Source organism: Poecilia formosa, unplaced genomic scaffold (genome assembly GCF_000485575.1).
Source record: "Poecilia formosa unplaced genomic scaffold, Poecilia_formosa-5.1.2 Scaffold100, whole genome shotgun sequence".
NCBI classification, from domain to species: domain Eukaryota; kingdom Metazoa; phylum Chordata; class Actinopteri; order Cyprinodontiformes; family Poeciliidae; genus Poecilia; species Poecilia formosa.
The window spans coordinates 1,499,707-1,512,081 of NW_006800039.1; the positions used below are offsets into that span (position 1 = coordinate 1,499,707).

A 12,375-nucleotide genomic window follows, 5' to 3' on the forward strand; every position below is an offset into this window, starting at 1 on the left:
AAAAAAAGCATATGCATGCTTCAAACTAAAACATTTTCAAAGATTTAAATAACCATGTTTCTAAGAACTGACTCCATGCAGCAAGAGCACATTTGATCATTCCATTAGTCAAAGACCAAACTCTTTGCATGCATTCAAAGAAGATTAAGTGCTCAAAATGTGAATGTCACTCTTTGGTCATTTATTGCTGTCAATGACAAGAGTCAACATGGTGATTCATGTACAGAACATGAATTCAGGACTAATTTAAGCCCGGCTGTTTTCTTTGGTCATCACTCCAACACATAGAGCAAACTTTAGATGACCTTTGTGTTGTAATAACTACTTTTTTTTTTAAGTACAACTTTAAATTACAGAGCAGGTAATTTTTTCCAAAAAGGGAAGAGTCCTTTAAGAGTGCAGACAATTTTTGCACATTTTGTTGACAGTTTCTTAAGGATTACTTGGATCTACTGAGATTGCCGAGCATGAAGATTAGCATGTATAGCACAAAGCTCCTTAAGAAAATCCAACACTTTTCTTCCTCTGATTATTATTTTTGTTTATTTTTATACAAGTTACATTAGTTAAAAACTCCTTCACCACAAAAATGTTCGACATTGACTAGTGTCTTTCAAACTGAGTAAATTGTATTGTTTGATGGCGAGTTTAAGGCTTTCATACCTGGCAATTTGTTGAGATAAAATAAAATATCTGAAGAGGTGGGTGTGTGAAAAAGTCTATCTCTGCAATATGTGATCTAATTAAAAAAAACAACCAACTCTGCAGTGGAGAACAAAGTCTGCCTAATTGCATCAAGCTGCCAAAAATACTTTTATGAAAAAGAATCTACAAGAGGAACAAGTATGTGGTTCTTGCTGAGAGATTGACAGGATCACAAAAATGCTAACCTCTAGTCACCTCCACTGGAATTGGCAACACTGTTAAAGATAATGCAAAAACCCATAAAAAATTCCCTATTCCTTTGAGTATGAATGTGACCCGACTTGAAGGCTCATGGCTTAGTTGCTCTTCAAAATGGGAAAGACAATAGAACTGGCAATTAAAGTAAGGTGAACGGTCACTGTTCAAGAACTTCGGTAAATAGTGGCAACAATTTATTTAAATCTTTTGTACAGATCCTAAACAGAGGTGTAACTATTAGTGAATGGCGCTATAACTGAGACAGTAAAAAAACGGGGGTGAGTAATTATAAGAAGGGTTCAGCTGCCAATGTAGGGATTTTATTGTTTCTGGAGAAGAGTATAAACAACTCTTGACGTACCAATACTGTTAAAATTTAAATAGAGGATTTCTCTTTAAAAAAAAAAAATATATATATATATATATATATATATATATATATATATATACGTTTACCAGCTACATTGTCTTATTATTTGGAAGATGTCTGGAATTTCCTCTCAAAAACAAAGTTGTTGGTTGAAAAGCAAGTCTCAATCTGCCCTGAGCTACTTTGGGCTTCGTTGCACAATGATCTAGAGCGGAACATTATTAGTTGTAGTTAATTTGCAAAAGAGAAATGTTTAATCTGATCTAACCAGAGAAACTAATCCTCCCATTCTACCTCCCAAACCCTGAAGACCGGCCAGTGGAGAACTGCAAGTGAACCAGCCCAACTGCCTGCATGTCCCTGAGCAACCAGTGGATCCATTGTTGTCCAGGGGTCAGGTTACAGCCTCATCACATGTCCACACCCCACTCCTGGCAGTTTGCTCCTGTTCTGAACAAAGTTGGCTCCCAACACAAGGTTCCTTGACATGGATATCAAGAGAAGCCTTTCAGGAAGGAGGAGAGAAGAATACAGCCATGAAGTGGGGAAGAAAGCCCTCCTTCTCAACCCACCATCTGCCTTACAGTTGGCTGTGTCTTTTCAGCCAGTAAGTCTCTGCGCCACACCGAGCTAATGGGAGATTGCGCAACTCCTTTCATCTAGTCAGCTGGGGCCCCAGCAGACTGCGCCTGAGCTGCTCAGATCCTCCTCTGAGCTGAGCTTCAAGGGCAGCCATTTTAGGAGCAGGCTATGTGTGCTTAGGTGTTCACAACATGGACCCGCAGATCTGATCCTCTTCCTGAAAGGCAGGCAGCCTGTCACTGGAGAGCTGCTGACAGAAATCTATCTGCCAGATGTACGGCGGTGTACCCGAGCCGTCTGCCCACACAGCTCAGCAGAAAACATCTCCCACTCTCGCCAGGCTTGCTCTGCTTTAGTCCTTTCATTTCTTGGGAACATTATCTCACACATCAGGAGATTTTCGAAGAAATGCTTGATTTCCCTTCTCCGAGGGAAGGGAAGAATAGGTCAGAGCAGGCGGCATGCACCAAGAAAAGGAGAAAAAGAACATAAATGGAGAGAGCTGCTGCTTTTTGTAGAAGCTGCCAACTAGCCTCCACGAGGGGGTCTAGAAATGTGAGGCATGTCTGAACTTTTTTATCCCGGAGCTCTGCAAACCCGAGGAGAAGTAGGAGCAAAAAAAAAACAAAAAAGAAGGGGGAGAAGATATGGAGGAAAAGCAGGGAGGGAGCATGACGGAGCCACCTGGTAGACCTTCACAAGACAAAGCCAGTGGACTGGGCTCCCCAGATTCCAAAGTCTACTGACGTTTGTTAATCACCAACCGGTCTCTCTGCATCAGCAAGCTCTGCCAGCAGTCACACCCTCTACTCAAACTGGCTGACAGCAGCTGCTCGGTCTGAAAGAGGGCCTTTGAATAAGCCAGCATTAAGCTGATTAGTAGTACAGAGGTTTTGTCCTTAACTGTGGGTTAGAGCTACCACCTCATACCCTCCTGGGAGAGAGGAGCCCACAGACACGTTACATTATTATACGTCGGGGCATTCTGGCTGCAGATGAATCATCTGGCAAACAAGACAGGATGTGTGTCTTGTCAACCTGTGCTGCCTCAATAATTAATGACCAGCTGATTGAAAATGACAGCCTGGGTTTTAAAAGAGAAAAAAAAAAAAAAAAACACCAGCTAAAGCAGCAGATAGCAAGAATCGATTTCTGCAGAGATGAGATGACAACATCAGTGAGGAATCAATACTTTTTTTAGTTCAAAGGAAGTTATTAAAGAAACTAAGCGAAAGAAGAAGATGGCCACACAACACTTCAAATTCAGATGGCGTTAGTTTATTCCGCGTTCAGATTTACCCAGAAGACCTCGGAGAAAGCTCCCATTGTGTCTGTAGAGGAGCAAGTTGGCTTTGTGCACAAAGAGGAGAAACTGGAGAGCAAAACTGCTGCACTGATCACGATGGCTAAAAGGAGGGCTCACCGAAGCAGATCTGATGCAGTGCTTATTCTGCACACACCACGAGCAGGTAGGATAATGACTTAAAGGACTAAAGCATAAAATTACCAAAGCTTTGAAACATGACCTCCATACTTTCAACGAAAAGCAGCCTCAAGCAGAAAAACCTGGGAGATCATCGTCCAGCGTTTCTGAACAGATACATATGAGCTTCCTGAAACAAAGACGACAGAGTCGTGTCAAATCGTCTACTTCAAATTGATGTTTTAAAACTGAGGAAATTTGGGCTTTAACTGACCAAGTATCAGTGAAACATTGTCAAACTTCTGTTTACAATGCATTCCTACTCCTTGGCCCTTATCATTCAACAACACAACCACAGACTTAAATATAACTTAATGAGATTTTATTTGACAGACAAACACAAGGTCAAAAAGTCTTTGGGGGCATGTCTCGACCAGCTTTGCCAAACTAGAGACTGACATTTTGTTCATTTGTCCCAGAATATCTAAGAGCGTTCATTTTCTATTCTTTCTACAAACTCTCAGTTGGATTTAGGTGTACTTTGACTGGGCACTTCTAGCACATAAACATGGTGAATCTCAACCACCCACACTCTTAAATCTTTTGCAGGCCAACATGTTTTCCTCCAGGACTGCCTTGTTTTTAAATCCATTCATTTTCTTAACAGCTTAGCCTTGTTTCTGCTAAAGAAAACGATCCCCACAACATGATGCTTCCATCACCAAGCTTCACTGCGTGGATGATGCGTTCAGACTGAAATGAAGTGTTAACTTGTAAACCTTCCACTCCTCGTCTCATACTGGAATTAAACAAAAAAATAAAATTAGTCTGATGTGAACAAAGCATCTTTTTTCCACTAAACAGCTAGCGGCAAACTACAAACATAACTCCTTGTTGCTTTCTAACCGTTAATGACACTCACACCAGAGCGTTGGATTTCTCTTCCAGAGTCACACGGTTCTCTTGATGGACTCTTTGATCCTAATGCGATCTCTAACACACTCCTTGTCAGTTTGGGTTGTTGGCTAATTATTTTTAGGTTAGCACAGCACAATGTACTCTACTTTTTTTTTTTTCCAGAGAGGAGTGTTCCTCCTATTAATGTGTCAACAACTTTAGTCCTTGGCCTTCTCGATGCTGTTTGTTCACCGTTGTTCACTAACAAACCTCTGAAGCCTTCAGAGAACAGCTGGATGCATGCGGATTAAACTACACATCGATGGAGTCATTTCTAATTAGGATATTGTGAAGGAAGCTATATTTCATTAGAGGGGTTCAGAGCAAGAGGGGAGGCTAAAAATGTTGAAGGTGTATGAATAGAATTTTGATCATTATTTAAAATTTACTGGCCAATAATCAAGCAAAGCTAATACCCACCAGTAATATATGCTGAACATCACACAGACTATCAGTCTAATAGCACATCCTGGCATCAGCTTCTGACAAAGGTGCACCTCAAAAAAAAGAAAAAAAAAATCAAACAACAGACCGCATGATCCGACTCTGATGAAAAGTGTGAGATTTTGCGGGTGGGGGTTTGAAGCTCTCCGCTGTGATTATTTTATCATAAATGCATCGCAGCCACCAGAGACGAGGAGTCTGGCGTACAGCCCTACAAGACAAACAGGTTCACGACCGTCAGCTCCTGCGTGTTGGCACACCGACTCTCTGTGTAAATAACAACTATTCAGCTCCTGAGATAGGGAGGTTTGCACAGCCGTGCCAAAGACGGTGGTCCTATGTTTTCACAGTAACCCCTGCCACAGCATTCCCGCCAGCCCCTCAAAGTAATCACCTTACTCGTAGATAAACCATCACATTTTGTTCCAAAACATGTCAGGTTATGGTACTCGGAGCATATGATATGGAGAGCAAGGTTCACAGTGATCTTAGAAATGTCTATGCATGAATGAAATTTAAAAAGATGGCAGAAGTTGGAATATCATGGCATAATATTAGCGTATGAATGCAAATTTGGTAGAGAACAAAAGTCCAGGCGGGTGTGAACACACCTTTAAGAGAAGGTGCCTTACATCTAAGGGCACTTTTACCTGCTGAAATGTGACAAAGAACTACTGCGGATCAAAATTACTAGAGATTATTCCGTGCTGCTCATGAAAATGTAAAACTACGCTGTAGAGAAATGCCATGTCTCTTAAAGATATGTCAAGATGAACACTAACAGAGCAAACACGTTTGATTTTCACAAAATTAAACCTGTTAATTGAGAGCACACCTCAACTCCTAATTTGCACCTATTGTTTCAACAACATCACTTCCAGGTCCAAGATGATTTCGGGCCAATCTGCACATAGTCCCCGACTTTAAATGTCAGAAAATCAGGAGGGGTTCTTCAGAAGCTTGTGTTTTTTTTTAGAAGTAATTCATGATGGATTTGGAGGCATTTCTGATCCTTCTGTCTTGACTCTTTAAAGTTTTACTGTCTTGACTAACAGTATCCAGGTCGCACAGATATTTATCAGACTCTACCCTATGACTTATGTTTGTTGCACTTGAACAATGAATACTTTTGAAGACTTTTTAAACTGCATCTCTTTTTGAGAAGCACATTCGAAACTTTGTCAACCTAAGTTAAAAATTTATAGATTATCAAACGCTGAGTTGCACAGAAGAAGCTGCTGTTTTGATGAGCTTGTATGTAAGACTTTTTTTCTTCTGACTCATCCGTGAAAACCACGCGTCTGCTAGAGGTTGAACACAGTGAAAAAATTAAGAACATAGCAAGAATCGGCTAACGCTACCGGCAAGCTTCTCATGCCTTGATTTTTAAAGTCACATTTGACCTCCTTGATATAGTGATGCTTCAAAACCGCTAACATTTTCCACCATACAATTCTTGAACTAGAAACACTTCAGTGAAACACCAGGCACCTGCTGTGTGCCATCAAGCAGCTGTATGTAGTGACAAAAGGAGGTCAAATTCACGTACAACTTTTCGCATAAAAAATAAACAGGATCATGTAAGGTAGTTATGAGTATCTTTTGGGGGGAATGGGAAAAAAAAACTATGGTTTGGATGCTAAAAGAAAGGCATAACTGATTTAAAATTAAAGTTTTGAAAGACATTTGTAAAAACCTTCAAGAGTTACCATGTCTGTCAATAAAATAAAACTACCAACACATCTTACCAAGCCAAGCATAAAATTAGCTAATATTGCCTTGTTAGCCTTCTGTAACTTTACAAAACGCAGAAGGGCTACTATTAATTTCATATTTACAGATCTTAGAGAATGACGTTAAACTAGAGTATTTTTCTTTAAAAAGGCTGTGTGTTCTTTGCTGGTTTTAGCTCAAATTACATCTTAAAATTGTAATATTACTTAAAGTTTTCCACTTTATTCTTTAAGTCATCAATGGTTCGCAAGGATTTCAAAATCAATCAGTATTGCACAGATATGGATTTATTTAAAACACAGTTGCTAGCAACACTGACAAGCCCTGCTTTAAAACTACTATAAATAAATATTATGAATAGTATGTCATTGATCTTGCATTTTATGTGGCTACTTTCTCCACTCCACCTGCAAAGATTCCTGTTTCAATTTTAGTAATCTTTTAACTTCCCAATCTGTCATTTTAACTCAAATCTGTTCCTTTTTACTTGGAACATACTTCAAATGTATTTACAGAAAATACGATCCTGCCATTTCTAAAAAAAAAAAAAAAAAGAAAGAAATAATGCTAAATTATAAATTTCGTTTAGTTCTGAATTTCTGACTTTTCGCCTTGTTAAATGTAGAAAGACATCAAGTTGTAGTTTAATTGACAGTCTTGTATAATGATCCTAATAAAACCTGTCACTTGCACAGTATGAAGAACCTTTGCACACTTATTGTATGTGAAGGATCAATTCTTGGTGGTGAAATCAAGCATCTGCTGATGCAAGTGAGGGCCAAGTCAAGCCACAGCAAGAGGTATCTGTTTTGGCACCTTGGCTTTAATCATTCTCTTTCCCAGATACAACTGAGAGACTTTGAAAACAGCATTAAACTGACGTAAGGCCTCAATTTCAAAGTCAAAGTTTGTTTTCAAAGTTTGATTTTCTTCTGTAGGTCATTCTGAACCCGATCATTAGAGGATTTATAGAAATGGAGATTTCTGATCCTGTCTACATGTTAACCTTCTGTATAAAAATATGCTCACTGAATCACACAACCAGTGCTTAATAATGAAGTCTGACAGCTTGAAGTGGATGAGAAACATCATGGTGGATTTGGCGCTTCACTCTGTGAAATATTGTCATTTTGAAACAGTTAAACAAATTAACTTTGCTAAATATACGATATTCTTTAACATTTGGATGTTACATGTTATATAACATTTATTGTATAATATATATGTACATATATACATATGTTATACATAAAACATATGGATGTTATTGCATCAAAAGAGTTCATGATCAGAAGAAGAGCCCAGAACAACACAACATGTTGTTGTTGGGACCATAGTCTTAAAGGTTACCATGAGTAACACCCTACATACACCGTCAAGGATTAAGTGTGAGCAAGGTCCCCCTGCTCAAGCCAGCACATGTCCAGGCCAGTCTGAAGTTTTCAAATGACCATCTGGATGATCCAGAGGAAGCATGGGAGAAGGTCATGAGGACAGATGAGACAAAAATATCTGGCCTCTGGTCATTGTAAACAGAGGTTTCTGAACCAAACACTGCACATTCAAATCTGTTGCAAACCTGTATCTAAATTCTATGCGTCAGCAGATCAAAAGTTTCAGAGAGCAGACTGAAAAAAAAAAAGATTTTGAAATGTCAAAAAGGGACTTAAGAGGGAGTAGCCAGACTTGTCTTCTTGATTACTTTAAAAAAATCATTTAAAAATGATTGATGTGATTATTTCCAGCAAAGCTGGTGGAAATATTGTTCTGTGTAATAAAGATGGCTTATGAAAGGCACCCACAGTCTGGAACTTAAATACATTTTTGTAAACCTCAGTTGCCATCCATCACACAATTTAGAGAAACATGAATATGCAGGATGGTCCAAATGAGGTAACCTATTCTGCTGGTTAAGGTCATTTGTTAGACAGGTATTGAATCTGTAGCTCCGTCACAGTCATCTCTCCATAATGAGCCGTGGTTTGATCCCACTGCACAACATGAAGCTCAATAGTTCCAAGGAAAAGGCTCCCCGATCATGATGTTGCTTCTCCAAAAGAATATGCCTCTCATGCCAGTAAGTTTAGAAACCATCATGAATGACCACATTACTTATTTTTCATCTGAGAATAAAATGTTTTTCCACCTTTCCAGTTCCCTGATTTGTGGTCACTTGCAAAGTCCAAACAGGCAAATTTGGAACATAGGAAGAAATGTGGCCTTTGAAGATATATATATAATTTTTTTTGTCATTTAAGTTTTTCTCTTGCAGATGCTGGCTTATGGTTACTGGCCTGAAGTGAAAGTCAGCAAGCGCCTCAATAAGCTCTAGCATCTGCCTGTATCCGCTTAGCTAGAGTAACGTTGCTCAATAAAAGAGCAGACTGGAAAAAAAAATCATAACAAATGTTACAAAGAAGATTATTATAATAATTAATATACAATATTACTTTTGCTTTTCTGCTTTACACAAAAGTAATTAGACAACATTGTTATAGTGAGTTCTTATAAATGCTGTGTTATTTGCACTCATGTTTATCATACCATGAGAATCATGGTCAGTCCAAGCCTGGTCAGAACAAATTCTTCTAGTCAGGAACCAGTAAGTGGAAGGATCCATGAACCAAGGTATGACTGGAAACTTAGAGCCAGCAACAACACATTTTGAATTCAAATTAGAACTTACAATCTCGTATTCATCGGTACAAACCCGGCCTACAGCACCGTAGCAAAACCTGCTGCCGACATACTGGTGCCAGATACCACAGGGCACCTTCAGGTCTTGTGGACTTCGCGCCTTGGTGGATCGAAGCTGTTTTGGCAACAACCAAAGGACAGACAGTGTTGTTTGTGTGTGTATATGCGTGTGTTTGTGTGTGTGTGTGTGCGTGTGTGTGTGTGTGTTTTGGGGGAGATCAGACCCGTGTCTTCAAAGTATGTTATGGAAATTGTTTTCTCTCAAACAATCAGGCTGCGCCTGGCCGCTCCGACACCACCCCCACAAACCATTTCTCAGAAGACCCAAACAGCAAGTTATCTTTGTTCATCAACTCGGTTCAATACTTGAAACCACGTAGGATTCAGCCGACAAACATCCACTGGCTGAAAACAGACTTGGTCTGATGAAAAACCAAAACAAGCCAGACAAGGTGACTTCCACAGACGCGGCTTCCTTGAGTTACAGAGTCACCACAGACGTGACCAGAGGGTCAGGACAACTGAGTCACTCCTTCCACATGTGTGGGAAATATCAACACGCTCCTCCTATCGGAGCTCTGACAAGTTGAATAAACATTATGCACTCATAAAAGAATAAGTATTTTCTGTGATTAACATTTAATTACCATCCACAAATAAGTATAATGCGCATACAATATCAAAAAGAGATGATTGTTTGGCTGAAAATACAAACTATTTATTGCTTCCGTTTGGGATATGTGTGGATGTGACTGCGTGTCACAGCAATTACAGCAAACATAAATGCTGCTTTTGGAAATTATTCCCTGTTGTAACACACTTCTTTAGGATACCAGCCACATAAAGATGTGCAAGTTGCATAATTAAATAATTGCAGTAATAATATTTTCAAATGTATTGATTCTTATTGCCGTTTTCGTTGAACAAACAGTGTAGAAAATAGTAAAGCAAACAATTCCAACAATACCGACATTTTTGGGACATTTTAGCCATTAATTGTAATGTATCACATCGACAATAAATGTTATTCTTATCATGACAGGAAGTTTATCACGATAAATGATCAGCAATAAACGGCACGATAAATACATGACACATTTAGCTTGACCACAAAAACAAATTATTGTTGGGCTGTTTTTAAAATATTTCTTCATCAGACAGTCACTCAAAACTCCTATGAAGTATAAATAACTGCAATTAGATCTTTTAGACACATTTTTGTGTAAAATTCTTGAGAAAAGGGAAATTGTTTGATAGTTGTTTTTCACACTTTTTTTTTTTTTTTTTTTGAGAGATGGAGTAACAGTTACTAGGTGACCAGAAATATGACCGCTGCTGGTCTGCAACAGTCAGCTGTGTAAATAAACAACACTTTGCTGACAGCTCGTCACGTTTACTTTAAAGGTGGCGATGCATCAGCGCTGTGGTCAAAGCAGGTAGCTGCTTGAACACCCAAAACAACAAAATAAAGTTAAATAATTCAACATTGTTAACACTTTACTTGTTTCCACACATTTACAACATAATTAATTTTTTTATGGTGAGCAAACACAGGGAGCTGCAGGCCCTGAGACCACAGCAAAAGGGTAGCCAGGAAGTGTAATTAACATTTGGACTGTCAGCTAACATGCGCCCGTCTGCGCCTAAATTAACTGCTCTGCACACAACAATCAGTCAGCAGAGATTGTAGGCACAGACACACTCATACACACACACACACACACACACACACACACACATTCGCCCTCACAGACTGAGGTTACAGTTAAATTGCACAACTGGGTTTTTGGTGGATTATCTTTACCTGAAGATTTAAAAACAAAAGAAGTGATATTACAGAGCATCAGTCCTGGATGGGGTCTCCAATCTATTAGTAAATAAATACAACAAAAGAGTGTCTGTATAGCAAAAAGACCAGAGAGATACATATCCTTGGATAAATACGATTTGGCGATTAAAGTACTTAGTAGCTACATCAACATTTCTCCTATGATCGAAAGTAGGATTCATGTTTTGAAGTGGTCCAGCCTGAGTCATAACTTGAATGTTAAGAGAATAGGAGATTAGGGTGATGAATAGCATGGCGATAAGAAGGTCTTCTAACTTCAAAAAACTTGGAACTCACCACCCAAAATAAATCCTGAAAATAGTCCTTGAAAATATGCAATAAGCAGTATACCTGTCATAAGAAAAGTTGTATTACTGAAAAAAGTCCATTACTGAGAAGGATGTAGATAAAATGAAATGTCCTTTCATTTTATTAAAAATGAAAGGACATTTTTAATAAATTGTAAAACAAAAAAAACAAAAAAATTCTCCAAAAAATTACCAATCCTTTCACATTGCTTTATATTTTGAGAGACGCTCGTCCCATTCCTTTCAGAAACCTTCCTTTCTGGTTGATTTAAAATCTGCCAGAGTGTGAGTAGTTTTGAGCTGAATTATTTTATACATACACAAATATTCAAATTTCAATCAAAAACCTTTTTTTTCTTTATTAAGTCTCAATCTGAATATTTAGCATGCGAACAGTTGAATTCAGAAACAGCAGTTTAAAAAACCTTCAGGGGGTTTCTTCAGTATTTAGGTTGATTCAGAAGATTTATATCACTTCATAATCCTGGACTGACTGAATGTTGTTCAGATCCAGATCTGGACAGGCTGGGGGAAGGGACAGGGAAGAGTGCAAGACCATCTGTTGCAGGACTTCTTTTCTTCTTGCTGATGAAGATACGACAACCAATGCGTGGATTTGGAGTTAATATTCTGATGCAGAACTGATTGGGATTCAATAAGCAATTATTTTGTGATGGAGGATAATTCAACAGTTGAAGAAAATGCCTAATGAGTCTTCATAAAAACACGTTTATGAAACTGGCTTGTAAAGTCTTGACTTTTTAGGTACTGACAAAATAATTAAATACTTTGCCAAACTATCCTACTTAACACAATATCTATAATCTATATAGATATCCTGTTTGTGAATCCCCGACAAGAATATCTGCCATATTACAACAGCATTACAGCTCTTGTGTGATAAAGACCAGATAGATGGATGCTGACCTCATTCCTCTCTGCCGGAACAGAGCTCTTTCCAAAAAAAAAAAACGATGTGATCACATGGTACGGCTCATTTGCAGAAGTCTGAATACAGAGGGATGAAACATCGATCCCACCTGCCCGATCAATGAGAGGGGGCACGTTTCAGAAGAGATGCGAGGAATCAATAATGCTCACTATGAACATTTTGTCATAACATTCATCA

The 12,375-nt window shown here is 38.7% G+C and overlaps 1 protein-coding gene across 4 annotated transcripts in view; it reads right to left on the reverse strand.

Moving 5' to 3' along the window:
* The window catches only part of LOC103142758 (zinc finger protein 462-like), a 42,566-nt gene that overhangs the window by 13,849 nt on the left and 16,342 nt on the right, over positions 1 to 12,375 (reverse strand). The gene's annotated exons all lie outside the window — the stretch shown is intronic.